Source organism: Lissotriton helveticus, chromosome 12 (assembly GCF_964261635.1).
Source record: "Lissotriton helveticus chromosome 12, aLisHel1.1, whole genome shotgun sequence".
Taxonomy (NCBI): Eukaryota; Metazoa; Chordata; class Amphibia; order Caudata; family Salamandridae; genus Lissotriton; species Lissotriton helveticus.
This window is the reverse complement of record NC_136073.1, coordinates 388451914-388472916: the sequence shown is the minus strand read 5'-3', so window position 1 is coordinate 388472916 and position 21003 is coordinate 388451914.

Genomic DNA, 21003 nt, shown 5'->3' with positions numbered 1-21003 from the left:
GGCCCTTTGCCCAGGGGTGGTGACTTGCATGGGCCTAGTCTTTCTGTGGGGTGTCCTCTTGAATTTAAACACCATTGAGGCCATGGATGGGCTGGGATTGTGCTGTTTTTTGTTGTTTTTGTCGTTTGTTTGGGGCTGCTGGTGTGGCCTTTTGCCCAGGGGTAGTGGTGCATGGACTGAGTGTGCCTGTAGTGTGGTCTCACTCTCTTTAATGTAAACATCCTGGATGGCATTGGTTTGTGGTGATTTTTGGCTGTTTTTCTTTTTTTTTGGGGTGTACTGTTGATGTGGACTGGCTTGGGGTGTAAGGGGCCATTTTGAAGAGAGGCAGTGTCTGAGGCCCGCACTTATTTTGCCTACTTTTCATCCATTATGCCCAGGGGTAGTGAGTGTTGCATGGGCCTAGTCTTTCTGAGGGGTGTCTTCTTGAATTTAAACACCATTGAGGCCATGGATGGGCTGGGATTGTGCTGATTTTATTGTTTTTTGTCGTTTTTATGGGGCTGCTGGTGTGGCCTTTTGCCCAGGGGTAGTGGTGCATGGACTGAGTGTGCATGTAGTGTGGTCTCACTCTCTTTAATGTAAACATCCTGGATGGCATTGGATTGTGGTGATTTTTGGCTGTTTTTCTGTTTTTTTGGGGTGTACTGTTGATGTGGACTGGCTTGGGGTGTAAGGGGCCATTTTGAAGAGAGGCAGTGTCTGAGGCCTGCACTTATTTTTCCTACTTTTCATCCATTATGCCAAGGGGTAGTGAGTGTTGCATACTTGCATGGCCCTAGTCTTTCTGTGGGGTGTCTTCAATGTAAACATCATGGATGGCATGGGATTGTGCTGATTTTTCTGTGTTTTGTCGATTTTTTGGGGTGTATAACTGAACTGATGTTCCTCTGTCTTCCATTGCTTTTAGGTGCACAAGACTCAAGAGAACCACCAGTGCCAGGAAGAAGTCCTGCAGCGGTGTGTGTGTGCAGCATAACGTCACGCGACGTCACGTCTGGACACAGACAACTCTGCAACTCGTGCAACTGCTGCCTGCTGTTCTGACCTGCTCTGAAGAAGATGGCCCCAAAAAAAGTTACCCGTAGCTCCTCTAGCAAGAAAGGTGCCAGTAAGGAGCAGAAGAAGCAAGTTACCAAGGAGACTGGTGTGCCGCCCGCCCCTTTTTTTGGGAGTAAAAAAAAAAGTATGCCTGCAGCAGCAGCGGCATCTGCTGGGGACCAAGCTGGCAGCAGCACCCCCGCTCCATTGGGCTCAGTGCCACCACCACCACCACTTAAGTCCAAGCCCTTGAGTGCTGCAGAGGCAGCCAGTATAGTTCTTCAATCACCATCGACCAGTGATGTTGGCTCATCGCAAGAAAGCAGCAGCAATGTCCCTCAATCAACACAGGTTGTTGTAGCTCATCTGACGAGTGTTGAACAACCACAGCCGCAACAACAATCACATGTGCAAGTACAAGCCCAAGTACATGTGGAAGGAGAGGCAGCGCAAGGAGATGCGCAAGCAGAGGTGCATGGAGGGTCACAAGTGCCCACAATAGTTGTTCCTCCCGAAGTAGGGGCACATCAGGAAATCGACAATCAAGGCGAGATATCATTTGAGGAAGCCACTCCTCCTGATGATCCTTCATTGTCTTCCACACCCCTAGCAAGGAAGAGATCAAGGGTGGTGTCTACATCTTCTTCAAGCACACCTCCTTCTGATGATACGGATCAAACTTGGGAACCAGCACCACTGCCGTCTGAGAGTGAGGCACACCATGATCCGACAAAGGTAGTTAAGCGTAAAAGGAAGCTCGTCCAAAGTCTCAGAGTTATGGAGTGTGATGAGGCTCAACAAGAAGTGGCGGATACTGCTGCTGATGAAGACTCTGCCAACGACGACCCAGTCATCATAAAGGTCACTGCAGCCCCAGCGGGCATGCAGCAAACAGACATTTTGACCCTAGCCCGAAGAGCTGCTGAGCGTGATGATGATGATGTTGTCGATGAGGAGGCAGTGGAAACACCACAATCATTGGAGTTAAGTAGTACACCAACTCGTCCCGCTTCCATATTTCTTTCTGGCAAGAAGGGACCTCCATCCACCTCGACCTTAATTAGTGGCGGTGAAAGTGCACAACGTACAAAAGTTGGGCAATCCAGATCCTCCACTTCATCTGGCATTAGCTTCATGACCACCACCACCAGTATCGCCGCCTCCTCCAGGTCCCACAGACACTTCAAGTCCCCAGTTTGGGACTTCTTTACTGTTTGTCAAAAAAATCCAAAGTTTGCCATTTGTACCATTTGTAAGCAAGCAGTTAGTCGTGGTAAGTCAGGTACCAACTATGGTACCGGAGGCCAGAGAGGTCATCTTAGGAGACAGCACACTGTCCAATGGTTTGCGCACCTAGATGCGATCAAGGAAGCCCGAATTCAAGAAAACGTTGATGTTGCATCTGATGATGACGAGGAGGAAGAAGACGTGTCAAACACTTCCCTTACACCCAGTACCCCTGTCAGCAGCACACCCAATGTGAGGCACACTAAGAGTGTTGGAGCGAGTGAGACACCAACGCACAAAAGTTCACCAGCGAGCAAAATTGGGTCAACGAAGTCATTATCAGCCCGTAAATGCTTGGTCCAGGGCAACATTAGAACCATGTTTTCTTCAGACGTGCCATATGAACGCAACCACCCACTGACGCGTCTGTATAACACTAAGCTGGCTAAAATGCTAGCTGTGGACCTTCTCCCTTTTTCTTTTGTAGAAGCGGTAGGTTTTCTAGAATTAGTGGCAACGCTCTGCCCTAAATGGAAGGTTCCTAGCCGGTTCTATTTTGCCAGATTTGTGGTTCCAGCACTACATGAAGATGTGCTGGAGGCGATTGGGGCAGCTTTGCAGAAGAGTGCTGTTCACACAATACATCTGACAACAGACATGTGGACCAGTGGCGCAGGCGCTGATTACATGTGCATCACTGCACACTGGGTCTCTTTTTCAGGTGTTAAAGCAAAGCTAAACGCAGGTGTTGACCCGGACCAAGTTTTCAAAGCTGCTCGGAAACATGCGACACTAGCCATGTTTGGCTTGGAGAAAAGTCACACATCCGAAAACATTTTGGACGAGTTTAACAAAAAGGTCTCGAAAATGCTATCCCCAAAAAAACGCCAGATTGGTTATGCTTCCACGGATAATGGCGCCAATGTAGTTAAGGCCATGTCGCTGGGTGGCTATTTCAGAGTGCCGTATTTGGCGCACTGTATCAACCTGGTAGTTCAAAAATTCTTGTGTGATAGAGACAGTGCAGCGTTCGCGGTAATGGCCACCTGCCGCAAAATGTGCAACCATTTCAGCCATTCTTTTAAGGCCCGGAAGCATCTGAGGAGGCTGCTACTTCAAAGTCGAATACCTGTGAAAGCACTCATCCAGGAGGTGGCAACACGTTGGAACTCAACCTTCTACATGCTTGAGCGTCTGTATGAGCAGTATACGGTACTCGATCACTATTTCTTAACAGAGGGTACATCTCAGAAGGAGGACCTGCGGATGGGTGCGGCGCAATGGGACATAGTTAAAAGCCTGACAGACATGCTTCGTCCTTTTGAGTTCTTCACGCGTGCAGTCCGCCAGGAGGACTGTAATTTGGGCAAAGCTATCCCATTGTTGTGCATGCTGGAGCACCAACTGATGGCGGTGTCTTCTGAGTTTGAAAAAGATGTAAAAAAAAAAGACCATTTTATTTTGTCTGAGAAATTATTAGAGGGCCTACGTGGTGATGAACGTCTTCAAAAGATCAAGTCAGAACAGCATTACATTTGTGCTACTATTCTGGATCCACGCTACAAAAAGGCGCTGGCAGGCGAAGCATTCTTTCCTTTTGCTGATGAAGATGTTCAAAATTACAAACATTGGCTAGCCTGGTCAGCCAAGAGGTTTGAAAAAGAACGGCAGGTTATTGAAGGAGAAGGCAGTACATCAGCATCAGCATCAGCAGGCCATCCCCAGTCACAAGAATCCACTTCTGCACCTGTGGCTGGGGCACAAGTGACCTCTCAGCCGTTAAAGACACCGGCAAGTGGATCATCTGCACCACACACAACACTAACAGTGGCTGCTGTGGAGGATTGGCTAAGTTTGCTTGGGTATGGTTCTCGAAAAAATGTCACAGGCACAGCAAAAAGTAAGCAAAGTGGAGGAACCGTTGATGACCTTGAGTCGATGGTGCAGGACTATCTGAATGACTCAACAGAGGTCTTTCTTAATGATGAGCCATTGCAGTATTGGCATGGCAAAAAACAATTGTGGCCACAGCTCTCCAACCTGGCTATAAACTATTTGTCTTGCCCACTCGCAAGTGTGTCTTCTGAACGTGTTTTCAGTGCTGCTGGTGGCATTGTAACTCCCAAACGGAGCCGCCTCTCGCCCAAAAATGTGGAGCGGCTGACAATGATCAAGATGAATCAGCACCTCATACCACCAGATTACAAAGTACGAGAAAGCACGCCGCATGAAGACGAGGAGGACGGCAACGTAGATGAGGGGATTTGTTCTCTGTTCGGTGGCACTGACCTCATCCTGCCTGAATTCGCAGAGTATGATGACAAAATCTTCTTCTTATTCCCTGACACCGAGCCCTGAAAATGAGACAATGAATCAATAACTTTCTTTTTCGTCCTTATTCACTTTTATTCCTGTGTGTCTCTCTTTCTTTGTTTTGCACAGTTAATTTAATTCAAACTTTAATCACCTAATCCCAAAAACAAGACCATCAGCAGAACTGTCTTCACTTGTTTGCTTATTGATTTGAAGGTGCCGCAGTCTACATTCCTCAGGTTCACAAGTTCTGAAGAACATGCTCCTCTATCCTCCTCCTCCAGACTGCGATTTCCCTCAAAGCAGAGTGCTGGATTACGCCCAATGAAGAAATACTCAGCACTTGGGGGGGTGTTCTACTTCTTTGCGGGTGAGTTGACGGCTTTGGGCCCATTGCTGTCAAGCTCTAATAATGGATAAAAGTGTTTTGGACCAAATATGAGGTGGAAATTTCTTGCCGTTTTTGCTGACTTGCTTGCCTTTGAGGTGCTCTTTGGCGGGGTTCCGGGTGTTTGTGGGTGAGTTTTGGGGTCTGGGGGCACTGCTGCGACAGTCTCATCTTGATTGCATTTGCTTTTCAGGAAATCCGTGGTGGAAAACAGGAGTTATGATGATTGGTGAGTGGTGACCTAGCTGCACAGCGCGTTTGGACCGAAGGCCGAGAGATATAGTAAGTATGAGATTTAGCTTTTTCGCTGTTTGGGGGTGTTGTCGCGTGCTTTTTTGCGGGTGGGTTGGCGGGTCTTGGCTGGGGCATTCCTGGGAAGGTGTAATACCGGATAGAAGTGTTTTGGACAAAATCCTTAAGGAAAAGCCTTTTTTTTGCTATTTCTTCTGACATCTTGCTCAATGTAGCGTTTTGGGGGGCTTCCTGCTCTTCGTGGGTGGGTTGCGGCCGGGGTCTCTGTCGAAGCACTGCTGCGACAGTCTAATCTTGATTGCATTTGCTTTTCAGGAAATCTGTGGTGGAAAACAGGAGTTATGATGATGACCTAGCTGCACAGCGCGTTTGGACCGAAGGCCGAGAGATATAGTAAGTATGAGATTTAGCTTTTTCGCTGTTTGGGGGTGTTGTCGCGTGCTTTTTTGCGGGTGGGTTGGCGGGTCTTGGCTGGGGCATTCCTGGGAAGGTCTAATACCGGATAGAAGTGTTTTGGACAAAATCCTTAAGGAAACACCTTTTGGCACTTTTTGTAAGTTAGGGTTCGTTAGGGTTAGCCCTAGCAGCAGGATTGCATGTGTTTCGGGGTGTTCTATTGCAACGCAGTTCTGGGGTTTTAGAGCACTGTTGGAGCGATGCTGGCTATGGATACTTTTGCTTGCTTGCAAGTGGTTTGAATACAATCCACGGTCGGTAAGGGTGTATTTGGGCCTACTGTTACTTTCAAAGTACGTTTTGTCACCATTTTTCTGCTAGCCATCGTTTTTGGAGATCTGATTGGGGTCTTCTACATTTTTGCGACTGGCTTTAGTAAGGGTCTTGGTGGGAGCATTGATGGGAAGGTCAAATTGTGTTCTAAAACACAGTTTACAGTACACCTACCTTGAGGGGAAAGATCCGCTATAATATTTTGGCCATACTTATTTATCCTTAAAAAGGTGACTCAGACAGAGCACGCAATTTCAAAAATATTGTACTGTCTATTAGGGAAATCAAAGTGTGACTTTTTGCACCACACAGCGTATATACGTTTTATTTCTTTATCAGTGGTATTGTAATAGCACTTCCTGTTTTCCGTTCAATAATTACAGGCCGGGTTTCAGTCAACATCCGCCAGGCAGGCAGTGGACACAGGGTGTCTTCTGTCAGTGGTCACCAACATTGATGGACGAAGCGTCAGCTGGAATGGAGGAGTGCCGCTAATAAGAGGAATTGTTTGCTGCATGCAACTTACTTACCAAATTCAACAGGACAACTCCAACAACATACAGAATACAGATACAGTATCCATTGTTTTCTTCTATGAGTGTGACTGCATGTGCTTAGCTTTAGTTTGTACCCAAAGATTTCTTTATCTTCAATTATTGTTTGTCCAGGCTGTGCATTTTTTTTCTTCTCTCAACAAAACCTACCCAAAAAGAAACCCCCATTCCCATCCATTTTCCAAACCCTAACCCTCTTCCCCCGGGCTGTGTTGTTTTGCTTGATGTCTGACTAAAATGACATCAATAATTCCACACACTTGCTGGGGAGGATAAGGTCATAGCAACAGGCTGGTGAAGGAATACGAGGATATCTTCTAGACTTACTCAGCTTCAGTACTATTTCTTCTAGTAGTAGGAGCCAATGTCAAATAAATTCAACGCAAGTACTAGTTATACTTGCAAGCAAATACTTTACCATTTGTTAGGCTACATTATGGCACTGTTCTAGTGTACTGTCACCTGCTATATTCTCGATCGTACCGTAACTGTTGTAATGCTACAGTAAGGACAAACCAGGAAACGTTTTCTTTTTTTCCATAGGCATGCAACTGCCACTGTGTCACACCACTAGTACCACCGCAATGAGGAAATTTCACCCGCCCAGGATTGCCAACGTTAATCCCCATTTCACGTGGAGCCAGCCCTGGGCCTAGCCCTAATTTCTAACACAAATTACAGGTAAGATAAGCGTTTGGTGGTAGGTAGTATAATGGAGTATTAGGACTAGACGAGAGATTGACGGTAGTACTACTAAAGTCCTACGACTGTTCAGGAAAACAAACTTACTGTTACACCCCTGTCCCCCACCCACCAGACTGAAAAGCAGTAAAAAACAGGTATGGTCAGATAAAGTTCAAAAAAGTATATTTATGTAGCCCTAACATAATAATCTCCCTCAAGACCCTCCCTAACCCCAACGATTGTCTTTGAAAAGTCCCAAAAAGAACCCAACTCCCAAATCCCACCCCCCAAAAGTCTCTAAAAAAAGGGCAAGGGACACTCCACTACTGGAGGGTGCTGGTGAATTTTGCGGCCAGGGCATCATACTCCTTGCGGAGGGTGGCAAGGTCGAAGCGGAGGCCCTCCACCAAGTTCTTGTACCTAAGGACCTCCTGCTCCAGGTAGGACATTCGGACTCCTAGGCGGCGCTGGCGTGCCTTGCAGCTCCTGTGGGGGGCAGCTGGTCTTTCTGCTGCTTGGCGGTGGCGGTTGGTTTTCTTAGCCCGGCTCCGTACCGCTGGAGCACTGCGCATGCTGGCGGCCCTGGGGTCACGGAGGAGGATGCAGCTGTCCCAGTCGAGGATGTTGTGGTTGCACCGGTCGACTGCGTGTCCTCCTCCTCCTCCAGGGCCACCAGCCGCCGATATTCGGCGACAGTGGCATCCAGCCTCCGTTGCCGGGCCATTCGAGCCTGCTCCCTCCGTGATGTCGATTTGGAAGGAGCAACTATATGAAGAAAGAAAGACATAGTCTATAACCAATGCTCCTTAGCATTAATAACACAAAGTGATTGAGCCGAAAGTTGGGTCACAGTACAAGTAGCAAATTGAAAGCACAGTACATAACTATTGAGGACAGTATCTATGTAACCTCCCCACTTCTGCATCCTTGCTCTAACATTAGTGGTAGTTTAATGAACAAATTCTACGACCACTATGGACTTCCATTACAGTCGACTATGACAGTACACCAGTCTTATTCTTCTTCTTCTCTCTTGTTTAGGAAAATTGGTACGTTATCTTATGCAAGCCGGCAGAATGGCAGCACAGTGAACTTGCACCCGAGAAAAACAGTTGCACACCATGATGAGTGAGACAGACTGGCGTTACTGTACCGGTCCAGTACATGCAGGTGGTGAAGCTATTACTTTTCTATTACGGGTGGCACTGAGAATACTTGTTACAAGGGCTACTGCTTAATTAATTTACCTTTCACCCTACAGTGCAAATGAGTACTAGAAAAGGAAAATGAAGAAGCTAAATAATTTGATTATCTATCACTTCACATGGGATGTATTTGATGACATATGGGATGACTTTAGGTGCTTTGCTTAATATTGAGTGAACAGTGATACACCCACACATGAATGACGTACTACAACTAAACTAAAGTTATTAAGAGAGGTACGGAGTGTCCACCGTAATAACCGGATATATGCTGTGCTTGCAGTTGCAATACAAAGTACTGGTACTATTCATGGTAGTATTGGACACATTTACAATTTCTTTTCCTTGCCTTCCCTACACTGGAACGGACGTGCGGGTGCGGTGGTACATGCTCTTCAAGGTAACACTTAGTTCATCCAGCGACCATCTACTCTCTCTAGATACACATGTGCTATCTAAGAGTCAGAGAATACCATGCTCCAGGCATCCATTCATTCAAAGTATACGCACACATACAGTTTCTGTATCACCCACCCAGGCTGCTGTCCTTCCACCCATCCTTGCTTCATCATTGACCCAGCCATGCACCATACCATATTCTTTCCTTCCCAGCCACCTCGGGGGCCAAGCAAACACATATCGTTCTTCTTTGCCAGCCATCATAAAATTTCGCGTCCCACTTACTTACACGTACACCCTTCTTTCGCTTTTCGTTCATCCCATCCATCACGTTCATCTAAGATCTTCTCACCAAAAACTTCACAGCTAAGTCGGAGTACATTTCGAGGAGGCTACTACCTGGTTGATTTGTAATACACCCGTGCAGAAAGCACACTATGCAGTCTTCAATCTCAATAAGTAAGGAATATATAGCTTACCTGTTCCCGCCACCACCGTGCGAACCCCCACAGGACCGTCCGCCGGCTCTTGCACCGCTTCCTCCCCAGAGTCCTCCGAGTCCTCGCCCAACACCGCCACCTCCGCGCTGGCCCCGCCACCAGATGTTCCACCTACAAAGTAAATTTAAGAATGTTAGAATACACCACTCACTACTATATAATATTTGGTCTAGGAGGGAGTAATAAAGAAATGTTAAAAAAACAGAATACAATGTAATAATTTGTGACTGTCTACTCTAAAGTAAAAATGTCCCTTTTTCCAGGGAAGGCTGTTGTCTTGCTGCACTTTTATGCACAACTGATGAATGCTTGCTTTTTATTTTTAACACGCACCACTTTTTCTCCTAACAGACAGAAGCTTGACTTTTAAGAACACGAGTCCAGGATCAAGTTCAAACCAGGTGAGAGCTCGGCTCGACCACAAGAAATGTGTCCAATTAATCGTCAGCACTAAGCACTTTTCCGTTTTCAGTTAAATAGTTTTATGACAACGTTGATTTTAATAAATGTGTTTACTTTTAATAAAGCTTTTAAACTTAATTAGACTCTGTGGTTTTTGGTCCTCCAGACTAGAGTGGATGAGCTAAAGGTTTTGGAATTTTTGCAAGCATGAGTGCCTCTGACACTTCTTGACTGTGACTCCGTACTCTTGTCCTGCGTAGGATAATCTAAAGATCATTGGGGATCAATCATCGGTGACTTCGGGAGCTAAATGACTCTGCCACACTATCTAGTCAGTAAGGAGACAGTGCATAGAGCTATTGCTGAATAGAATGGGAGTCCAATGGAATTGCCAAATGCCCAATCTTAGTTAGCTACACAGACAGACTAATAAGAATAATCTAGTAATACCACATGGAGTCATATTCGAGGCAGGATAAGAATTTATATCCAGTCTACAAGAAGATCAAAGACGATTTAGAAAAAATTGAATGAGGAACGCTAGGAAAAAATAGGTACTCTTTAAGTCAACGCCGTCTCCTCGTCATGCTTCAACATCCTGCGCATGCTACGGAAGATCTTCCGGTGGATCCCCACCGAGACCAGGAAGACGGTCACCCAGGCCCTCGTCACCAGCCGACTGGACTACGGCAACGCCCTCTACGCCGGAACCACCGTCAAGCTCCAGAAGAGACTCCAGCGGATCCAGAACGCCTCAGCCAGACTCATCCTCGCCATCCCCCGACGCAGCCACATCTCCGGACATCTGAGAGACCTGCACTGGCTCCCCGTCAACAAGAGAATCACCTTCCGTCTCCTCACCCACGCACACAAAGCCCTACACGATCAAGGCCCGAGCTACCTCAACAACCGCATCAACTTCTACGCTCCCAAACGCCACCTCCGATCAGCCAGTCACGCCCTCGCCGCCGTCCCCCGCATCCGAAGAACGACAACAGGAGGAAGGTCCTTCTCCCACCTGGCCGCCAAGACCTGGAACTCCCTCCCAACCGACCTGCGCCTGACCCAAGACCACCTCTCCTTCAGGTAGAAGCTCAAGACCTGGCTGTTCGAGCAGTAGCAGCACCCCCCCCCCCCAAGCGCCTTGAGACCCTCTGGGTAAGTAGTGCGCTCTATAAATGTCCTTGATTGATTGATTGACTTATTAAAATTTAAACTTACTGGGGCCAGCAAAGGAGCCCTCGCCTGCCCGATCCTGGCCTGCATCCTCCTGAACAGCACCCTCCTCCTGTGTCCTCTTGCCCTTGGGGGGAGCTGATGTACAACATGAAAGAAAGAAAGACCAGAAAACATGGATGAGATTTGTCAACCAAATCAAACATTTCAAAAGAACAATAACAAAATATTTTGGAGAAATAGCAAATAGATAGACAACTATTCCACGGGATCTATCTCATGTGGTATACTACGTTATTCGTATTGCCTGATTTGCGGACCGTTGACTTAGAAAGTTCCTATGTAACTCAATAAACAGACTACTAAAGAGGTTTGCCTAGGCCTGGCAGGCAGCAGTCCGCAGCACGCGAAGTGACAGACAAAGTCCATCCTGCTTGCAGATCAGTGAATACTCAAACTATCAATCCACCGACCACCGCCACTATTTCTTCTTATAGCCATGTGTCTAAAGGAAGGACTGGACTTCAGTCTGTTGGGGCTGATTTAGAAGTCCCTTGCAGCTCATTTTCCTCCATTGTTGCGTGACTTTTGTGACGCAGCGGCAGAACAAAAGACTCGCCATGGTGTTGGTGCGGCGTATATATGCATCACGTTGTAAAGCCCTGCGCCATCAGGGGGCCTTCCGGCGCAAGGGAGGGCGTACCTGCGCAGGAACGAATCCTAAAAGTGGCTGAGGGAAATCTACAAGATGTCAATCAGTCACTTTTAGGACAATGATGCATGACTCAAACCCTGCGCGCTTGAAGCCGACGTACGGCTTGATGCAGCATTGGGGAGATAGGGTACCCCAGAGCATTGCTGGAGCTGCGCCATCGTTGGCACGCAACTCCAGCAATGCGCCGCCTTTACGGCACAGATGCGTAAGGCTTCTGTGACGTTTTGGGCCAATGGGTGGTGGTGGCATGGCACACAATTACTGCCGCACCCCTGCTACTTTGCAGGGATGCGCCGGTAATTGAAAATATGACCCTTAGTGTCTAGCATTACGCAGTTCTTATCTTTACACTACACTCATACATAATTTCTCAGGCCACTGAAATTAACACAAAATACAAAACAAATAAGCATAGTAGCAAGCAAGGCTACTGAGAAGGAGAGCAGTGCACCTGAAATGCATAGAAGATTTTGAAATATAATTTACCTACAATGTAATCGGCAGCATTATTGCTCTTGGTAAAGAACAAAGATTTGCAAATGACAGAGCCGGATAAAACAGAGTAGTGATGAATAGCTACTACTACTCACCAAGCCCGGGGACCTCTACGCCGAGCGCGTCCAGCAAGTCCCGTTCCCGGTCCATGACATCTGTCCAGCGGTGGGTGGCCTGGTTATATGTGCGCCGGACCCCAGAGAGCTTAAACATGGCCCGGCACACCTTCCGACGCTCCCGGATGCCATAGCCGGTTGCGATCTTGCCGTCTCCCAGGATCGTCTTGGGGAGGCGGCGCTGGACGTGGAAGATGAGTGCGGCCACCTCCTCCGCGCTAAAGATCTCCCGTGGCACCACTTGCTCCCCCCTCAAACGCCCGCACGGGAGCCGGGCACGGGGTGCGGGACCCTTCCCCTTCTCAGGGTGCTTCCCGGCTCCCTTTACCATGGTCTGGGCAGAAATAAAGTTAAATGATAAAGAAGAAATAGAATAGTGAAGAAGAAAAGAAAAGAGTTTAAAAAAGTAGTTTAAAAGTAACTAAAAGCAGCAGAAAACACAAAAATATAGAGCTAGAAAAATAGAGGGATAGATAATAAGTAAAATAGATCAAATAAACTTCAAACAAGCAAAGGATGGCAGAGATTCAGAGAGGATACAGAAAGCATGCCCAGAACCATAGCAATGAATGAGAAACAAGATGGCCGCGCCCGTTCACGACCGCGTGGGTAAGTTCGCGCGAGATTTTCCTCGCGAGCACGCGCAAAATTGTACTAGCGAGCAGCACAGTTTGCGAGATTACACATAGCGGCTGGAAACGGAATTACGTCACGCAAACAAGATGGCCGCGCCCGTGTACGACCGCTAGGGTAACTTGGCAAACGTATAGCTACAAGCGCCTCGCGAACACGCACAAAATCACGCGAACATACACGTCGCAAAGAAAAATTTAGTGTATTCGCAAGCATTCGCGGCTTCCGAAATCGATCTCGCACGGATTTGCGCCCCAAAAAACGCGCGAAATGGCAGAAAAAACGATTTTTGCTAAACTGAAAGCAATGAGCAGGTGCAAAAGTTCAAACTTAACATTAGTAACATTCACTCTAGTGCTTCCTGAGGGGCCCCTCCAGAGTTTGCAACTATTCTATGACCCTGCTATGACCCAAACAGCAGGCTCATAGAATAGCTACAAGTAGACCATAAAGGTCCTGTGAAAAAAAATTGCACTGCAACAGAAAGCAAATTACAGATAAGGAAGGAAGCAGGTGCCAGCCAGACTGGAACTTTCAAAATAACTGACACATTAATCAACCCCAAATTAATTCATGGCAGTTGAAGTAGGGGAGGTGTGCTTGCTTTTTTTAACCCCCATAAACTACAATGATAAACAAACCTAATGGGTGGCAGTGAGGATGTACCAGAGGGTGGCATGGGTGTCCCAGAGGGTGGCAGTGGTGAAACAGAGGGTGCTGTGAACCTGTGATGATAAACCAGACGTAGAAACAACATAGTCGCGGCCGTTGCGAGCCGAAAAGTAAGTTGGCAATTGCGAAATTGTCCCAAAATCCGCGCGAACGCTCGCCAACACAAAAAACGGGAAAATCCGCAAATCCGCGAGAGTTCGCGTATTGTCGCGGATTGCGAATCCGTAAATACGCAAATTCGCGTACGCGAGATCCGCTAGATCCGCCCATGCTTATTGATCACAATGTGGGGAGTGGAATGTGCAATTTTGCTTAACCCAGGACATATAAAACTAATTATGTAAGGGTCCTCCTTATAAATACCTGATTACCCAACCCTCTGAAACCTAGAAGATACCCTGGGGGTACCTAGTATGCCAAAACATTGTATGTTATTAATTTTTAATTGCCCCAAACAGCAAAGTCGAGTTTGGGCACAATTTGCATTTTAAACACAGTTCTGTAACACAGGGCTGCTTTTAAACGGACCTCAGGCTTCAGCAATGCACACATGCAAGTGCAGAAAGGCTTCTGGAATTAAACTGACATTCCCTATTATATACTAGGGACTTAAAGGTAGTTACAACCCCCATACCCTATTGCGTACTTGGGCCTTATAGGGGAGGTTATGACAATCCTAGGGATTCCCTAACGCATATTGTATGTAAGTGTTTTCACTGTATTCTGAGTGTGTCTTCAGCATAGCACTGGCCCTGGGCCTGGTTAGGCAGAGCCCAAGGTTAGGTAAAGTTAGTTACCACCAGTATCAGTCAGCAAACAAGTTGGGGGTGCCCAGGGCACAGTATGACTTTGCAACTAACATTGTAAATAGTGCTCCTACAGGATGGCATGAGGAAGTAAAGCTGTGCAAAGGGTGAAGTTGTTCTATGGCAACAAATTCACAGTACTTGGCTGCTATGGAAACCAACCCAAAGCAGAAAGACACTCCTCTTAACGTGGCAGTGTAAACCCCAGAATGAAGGCTAAGAAAGCACACACAAGGCATCATATAGTAGTGGAGAGGGAGGAGCAGGATATACCAATCCCCCCTAGGGCTGATTTACAGACATTGATGTAGGAAGCTGTGGCCTTTGCTCCTAATGAACCTGCAATAAAAAAACAGTTGAGGGACTGTGTTCTAATGAGGAGGAACAGGATACTGACCCTAAGGACAAATGCGTACAGGGGGCACATTTCGAACAGATGCTGGTGCATATTAGGGAGGTTCTGAAATTTGATCTTGCAGCAAAAGACACAATAGCAATGTTTCTATGCATAATAAAAAAATCTCAGTATGCAGAGTATCTAACATTGCATGAGATTTTAAAATTATGGTGTTTAAAGAGTGGAAGGAGGTTGCATGATGCAACAACGCATTCATTTACCATACATGCCTTCACAACACGGCCACTACTATGCATGACCCACTACCATGCAGCCCATTCCCACACCTGTCATCACAACTCACATTTATAAGGGCACATTTTAAATGTATTACCATGCATACATTCACCTTGCATACCCCTACAATGTAGACATTTACAATACATTTCTTGACCCACCAGTGCAATACTAAAACATTTCATTTAAATCGACTGAGGTGTCTGCATCACCGTGGCACAGGAAGCGCTTCCTGACAAAGGCAGGAGTATTATGCACATGAAATTTATACAATGTTAATTAGCCAGGATGTGTGCATCAATGAAACATTGGTTACCTATTGCACTGTGGAACTAGAGGTGTGCGCATCACTGTTACAGATTGAGTACGCTATGGTCTCCATGGATGTGTACACTTGCACCATATTTCTAGCTTGCCAAAAGGTGAGTGCATCACCGCAATAGTCAGAGCATGTGACAAATTAACTTCCTGCTAAATACATGATCGAGGCAACTCCTCCCTAAATCGCTTGATCGGGCTATGCACACGCTCCTACACTGTGATGTCTCTGCCCAGTCAGTCAAGGAGCTTGTGAGATGCCTCAAGAGATGGAGGTCAAAAGAGATCTTGAGCACACCCTCATTCAAAAGTCCTTGCAAGTAATAAGTAAAAAAAATTATAAAATAAAAGTTATATTACCATAACTGATGCATGCTACCTGCTCCCTAGGCACCTAAGTAGGCAATTACGACTGAACTCTGACAGCAGTCTTGGTACTGTTACTGTGTGGACACGCTCCTCCTGCATTCAGAATCCTAAGATGCTCACCGTGGCAGAGGAGACTCTGGTAAGTCAAAACCTTTGCCACGCATATGCCGTTGTAAAGGAGCACATGCCATTATCATTTATGCCTTTAGAACGAAATACATAGTGAAGGCATGCATGCTAAAGTATGTGCGTAGTAATGGCTTTGTGGTAACGATCGTGCGTGGTTATGAAAGTGTTGTAATGGCTGTTTCCTGTGGAAAGACACTGATAAAAAACAGTTTTGCTCGTTTTTTTGGGAAAATGTATTGTTTAGAGAATTGTGATAATGTCTTCCAAAGGGTAAGTCAGTTTTGAAGCGAGTCACAAGCAAAACCGTGAAAAAAACAAGAAAAGGGGGCAGGGTAGAAACACCTTGACCTCCTGGGCCTAAATAAAAAATTTTTTTTAAATCTAGGCGGATTCACTTTGGACACTAGGTAGATCGCAAAAATTTGTTCTAAAAATTGGATGTTAGTTCTAAAATGTTTGGAAAGTACTGATTTGAGTGTTAGTTTGAATTATTAGTATGTTTTGCCTATGGGTCTACACCCCAATACCTTATTTATTTATTCTAATACCTCAAAACATCCCCCATCTTTTAATTATGCGAGGGTTAGTGCCCCCAAACCCTATGTATATATTTTTTTTATCTAATAACAAAAAATCCACACATTTTTAAATTGTATTGGTTAAGCTTCTGAAACCCGGAACCTATTACCCTAATATTTAAACTGATACTACAAAATCCCAATTTTCCATCTGGGGGCGTACACCCCAAGCTCCCTTTACTTTATGCTTTTTAAATCTAATACACCATGCTACTTTATGTGACCCAGTAATAACATACTTGCTCTACTAACTTCACAATACATTTTACAGTCTTGTGTCACATTGTAAAGCCTTGCATGGTAAAGTACCATGTGTTATAATTACTGCATGGTAAATATGGAGGCAGCATAGTAATTTCTGCATTGTAATGATAACATACCTCTCTAAAGAGTGAAGGATAGCAACAATAAAAATAATGATTCCATTTGCAGGCATAGCCTTTTACAAACTTTACATGTACACCCTACTGAAAACCTGCAATCCCTGTTGCAATATCCTGATGCCAAAATCACCTGTGAATGGAAAATATATATCGGGTTCCCATTTGTCTTTTGTCATATTTTGTCTTACAGCTATAGTTCATGGCAATCACTCTGTTTATTTTTACACTGTGGAAATGCAAATATGAGTTGAACTCTTTAGACATGAAGAGACCTTTTTTAAATTACGACATTGAATTGAGAAGGCAGTAGTTCTGTCTCAAAAGGCAGGGAAATAATAAAGGAGATTATCTGGAGCATGCTGTCATCTTCTGAAATCAAAACAAGAAGCTTGTTGAAACAATAACTTACAGACTGAGTTATGACATTTGACAGGTTCTAAAAGAATCAACTTTACTAGTTTGTCAAATATGATGTTAGCGATGTTTAAATAGATAGTTTATAATTTGTTCTTGAGCTGTGTAGTTTGTGTTGCTACAAGGGTGTGTAAATAACAGGTTGTTTACTCATTTTTAATTTTGTTTGAGAGTTGTCAGTGGTACCCTGGACCATGGATCTCCTTTCCTTTAGTGAATGAGTTACTGCTCCAACAGACTCTGGAAAGAAGTGTTTGTGACCCTAAAAATGTTTTGTACATCTCGCCCTAAATTGGGAAATCCTAACATCTGTTATTTTCAGCACTTAGACATAACTAAATAAAGAACATGTTATTAACATTGTGGAACTGTTGGTTTAATTTACTACAAGTGTGTCAAAGTGTTTAGAACACAGTTAGAACTTTCCGAATCTAGCATTTGTACAAACGACTTTTAGAACATTGATTACCCGTGTCTGCTATAACAATTTTCATTTGGTACTCCATAAGAGTGGAGAGTCACTGTATTGATGTTTTAATATTGGCATCCATATCTATCGTTGCCATAGTACCTACTTCCAATAAATTGATCATGTAAATAGATTCAGAGTTACAATAGTAAATTATTAGTTCCCTCCATATGCTTATCTTGATGATATATTTCTAGTTGATTTTATGTAGATGATATGTATACAGGACAATAGAAATTACCTTAATAGTCTACCTCAAACCCTTGTTATGTCTCTGATAAATTATTTTTCAAGATTCTGGAAATTTCTGTCTATTGTTTAGGACCCAGGTAAAGTACAATTTTTAGTACTGATGTGCAATAGCATGCCTACATTTATACTCCTTATTTTGTCCTCAGAGCTCCAATTATGCTTTAACTTTCCAAAGGCTTGTGTGATCCAGCAGTCAAGGATTAGGGTGAGAGGTTTTTGGGGGGGTGGAACTGTGGAACTGTAAGGCAAAGAGTAATACATTTTTAAATAACATTGTTTATTAAAAGTTATATCGTTCACACTTACAATCCTTTTTAACAGCTACATCTGGGAGAGTAACAATAAAGACAAACACAACAAGTTGAATGCCATAGAGATACAGGCCCCTATGTATTTAAAGAGTTTATAAGATAAGTCACCCAGTTAAGATGTCTGTGTGTGGAAGACTGCAGCTTATTAACAACCTTGCTGGTCTTCAGGTCCTAAGCCTTTAAATTAATGTTTTTACCATCTTACCAACAAGATAAAAAAAATATATAAACCAGACAGGAAGCCACAGTGTGACACATAGTCTCCCCACTGTCCTCATCTTGTCATAGATTCTTGGCATTTCTAGATGCAAGGAAAAAACACCTCACCAAGGGGCCCACTATGATGGCGGGTGGACTTTGTCCACCTCCCACAGTATCTGGAAATGGGACCGCCCGCCATTGTCGCAGCAGTCCCGCAAATGGCATTAGGATGCGCCGGCCAGACTGGCGGGCGCATCCCGCATTTTAAACATTGCGGCAGCACACTCCGCAATGTGTAAAATGCATGTTGTGCATTGGAATGCACAACGTGACATGCACCGCGCAGTGCCTGCCACCTTGTGCATGCAAATGCAGGGGTGTATGCACCCCTCACCTCCAAAAACACCCTAGGGGCCCGCAATGGGCCCCGAAAGACAAAACTGCATGCCTTTCCATAGCGGAGTCTCCACCATGGAAAGGAATTTCACCGCCATGATGATAATATGGATATTCCTGGGCTTTTCCGCTGGTAGGGAATCGGGTGGATTGCCTACCAGCAGGAAACCGGCGGACGGTCTTCCCGTCCGCCAGGGTCCCCCCCCACCATTGTAATGTCGAGGGGGGTAGTTATGCGGGTAGTAGATTTTGGCGGGCGGATCGCCACCGCCATACGGGCGGTGGCGTTCACCCTCTATCATAATGACCCCCTAAGTTTGAGCCTAGGTAGCTGTTAAACAGACACAAATCTCACAAAATTCCTGATATCAAGGAATTTCAATTCTTGCTTTTATTTTCAAAAATGGTACATTAATTCCCCTTCTGAAATGGTGATTATAGTCCTGACTAGCAATTGTATATCATATGTCATAGTAACTTGTGTCAATATAACCGCATCATTTAATGTTTGAAAGGCAAAAATTATTAACAGACATTTACTTTCCGTACAAGGCGTTTAGCAGCTCTTTGTTTATAGGCAGACTCCAATGAACAGAAACACATTTCCAATGACCTAAGCTGGTATATCCTGGTTTGAAAAGCAACATGTATTTTCTTGGTGAAATCTGGAGATCTGAATCCATTCAAGTTCAAAGCAAATAGAAGCAACTGGTCCTAGGAACTATTTATTATCTAGTTTTGTAACATACCAGAAAGAAGTCAAAGCCAATAAAATAGAGTTTCTTCTTCAAATTTCATCTACCTCAACTATAATTGCTGAGTACATCTGAACATTTCCAACTAGAAGAGGACAGAGCATGTTTCATACAGTCATTTAAGTGTATATGTCCGAGGAGACAGGCTGGACATTTTCAGTGGAGTCTCTGAATTTTCAGGTCAGCTAATAGTTGCACATAAATGAGTAGATCCCAAATTAGTTCTAGAACGTTAGATTGCCCCTTCGAAAATGCATATACACATAGGGTTGGTAAGGGATATTTTATTGTTTTTGTAATGTGTTATTAGAAGTTCTTGTTGAAAAAGTAATATTATGTGGGGAGATGAAAATGTATATTGATGTAACACTAATTAAACAATTTAAAAAATTGGGATGTACTTTTTTTTGACATACGGGGCTGACTGGCCCTTTCAGGAAAAAATGCTCAATCAATCTCACATGCAGGGGCAATGATTTCTTTCATATTTCATTTACAAACCCCTACTTTTACTTTTTCTCTAATGGAAAAAAATGCATACTGGTCAATATCAATCAACATTTCCCTTTTGAAGAAAGTGCTGCTATTTTTTTGTGCGAAGCACAGAGATCAAAACAATCCCGTAATATCAAATTATATTGTGTTTTTTGGGTGAAGATGGTTACCCAACCCAAAATTGTTTTTGTTCTCAAAATTATAGAGCAAAATTAAAAGAAATGACATTGGTTCCAATATTACATTTTGATGTTTGGCTATCATATTTTAGCCATGTCTTTGTATTGTTCTGAAGCTCATAACTTGAATTCTTGGCAAAGTCTTATTATGCTTTGTTATTGTTATTGTTATTGTTATAGCGGATTTATATAGCGCCGAATCACCTGCAGGTCTCAGGGCGCTTTTGACCACAAAACATAACAACCGGGATACTGAAAAAAGGGAGGAGGGAAGGGGCAGGACTTAAGCTAAGCTGAGTGCTGTTCTGAAAAGGTTGGTTTTCAGGGCTTTCCTGAAGCGGAGTAGATTACCCTCCTTACGGAGTGCCTCCAGCAGGGCGTTCCAAAGGTTCGGTAGTAGGACCGAGAAAGATCTCCCTCCCATTGTGGCCAGTTTGAAACGTGGGCATACAAGGAGTTGGGCGTCTGAAGACCTGAGGTTTCTTTCCGGTCTATATATCTCAATCCGTTCCTTAATATAAGCCGGGGCCTGCCCATAGATGGCTTTATGGCCTATACAGGCGTTTTTAAAGACGTACCTCTGCCCGATTGGCAGCCAGTGTAGACTCTTTAGTAATGGAGAGGCATGTGCTCTCCTCGGGAGATTAAAGATGAGTCTGGCGGCATCGTTTAGGACTACCTGAAGTCTGTTTATTAGCATTTTTGGCAGGCCTAGGTAGAGCGCATTTCCATAGTCGAGTCTTGACACTATGGTGGCAGAAACCACTGTGCGAAGCATCGACTGGGAGAGGAGAGGAACTAGCTTGCGCAACT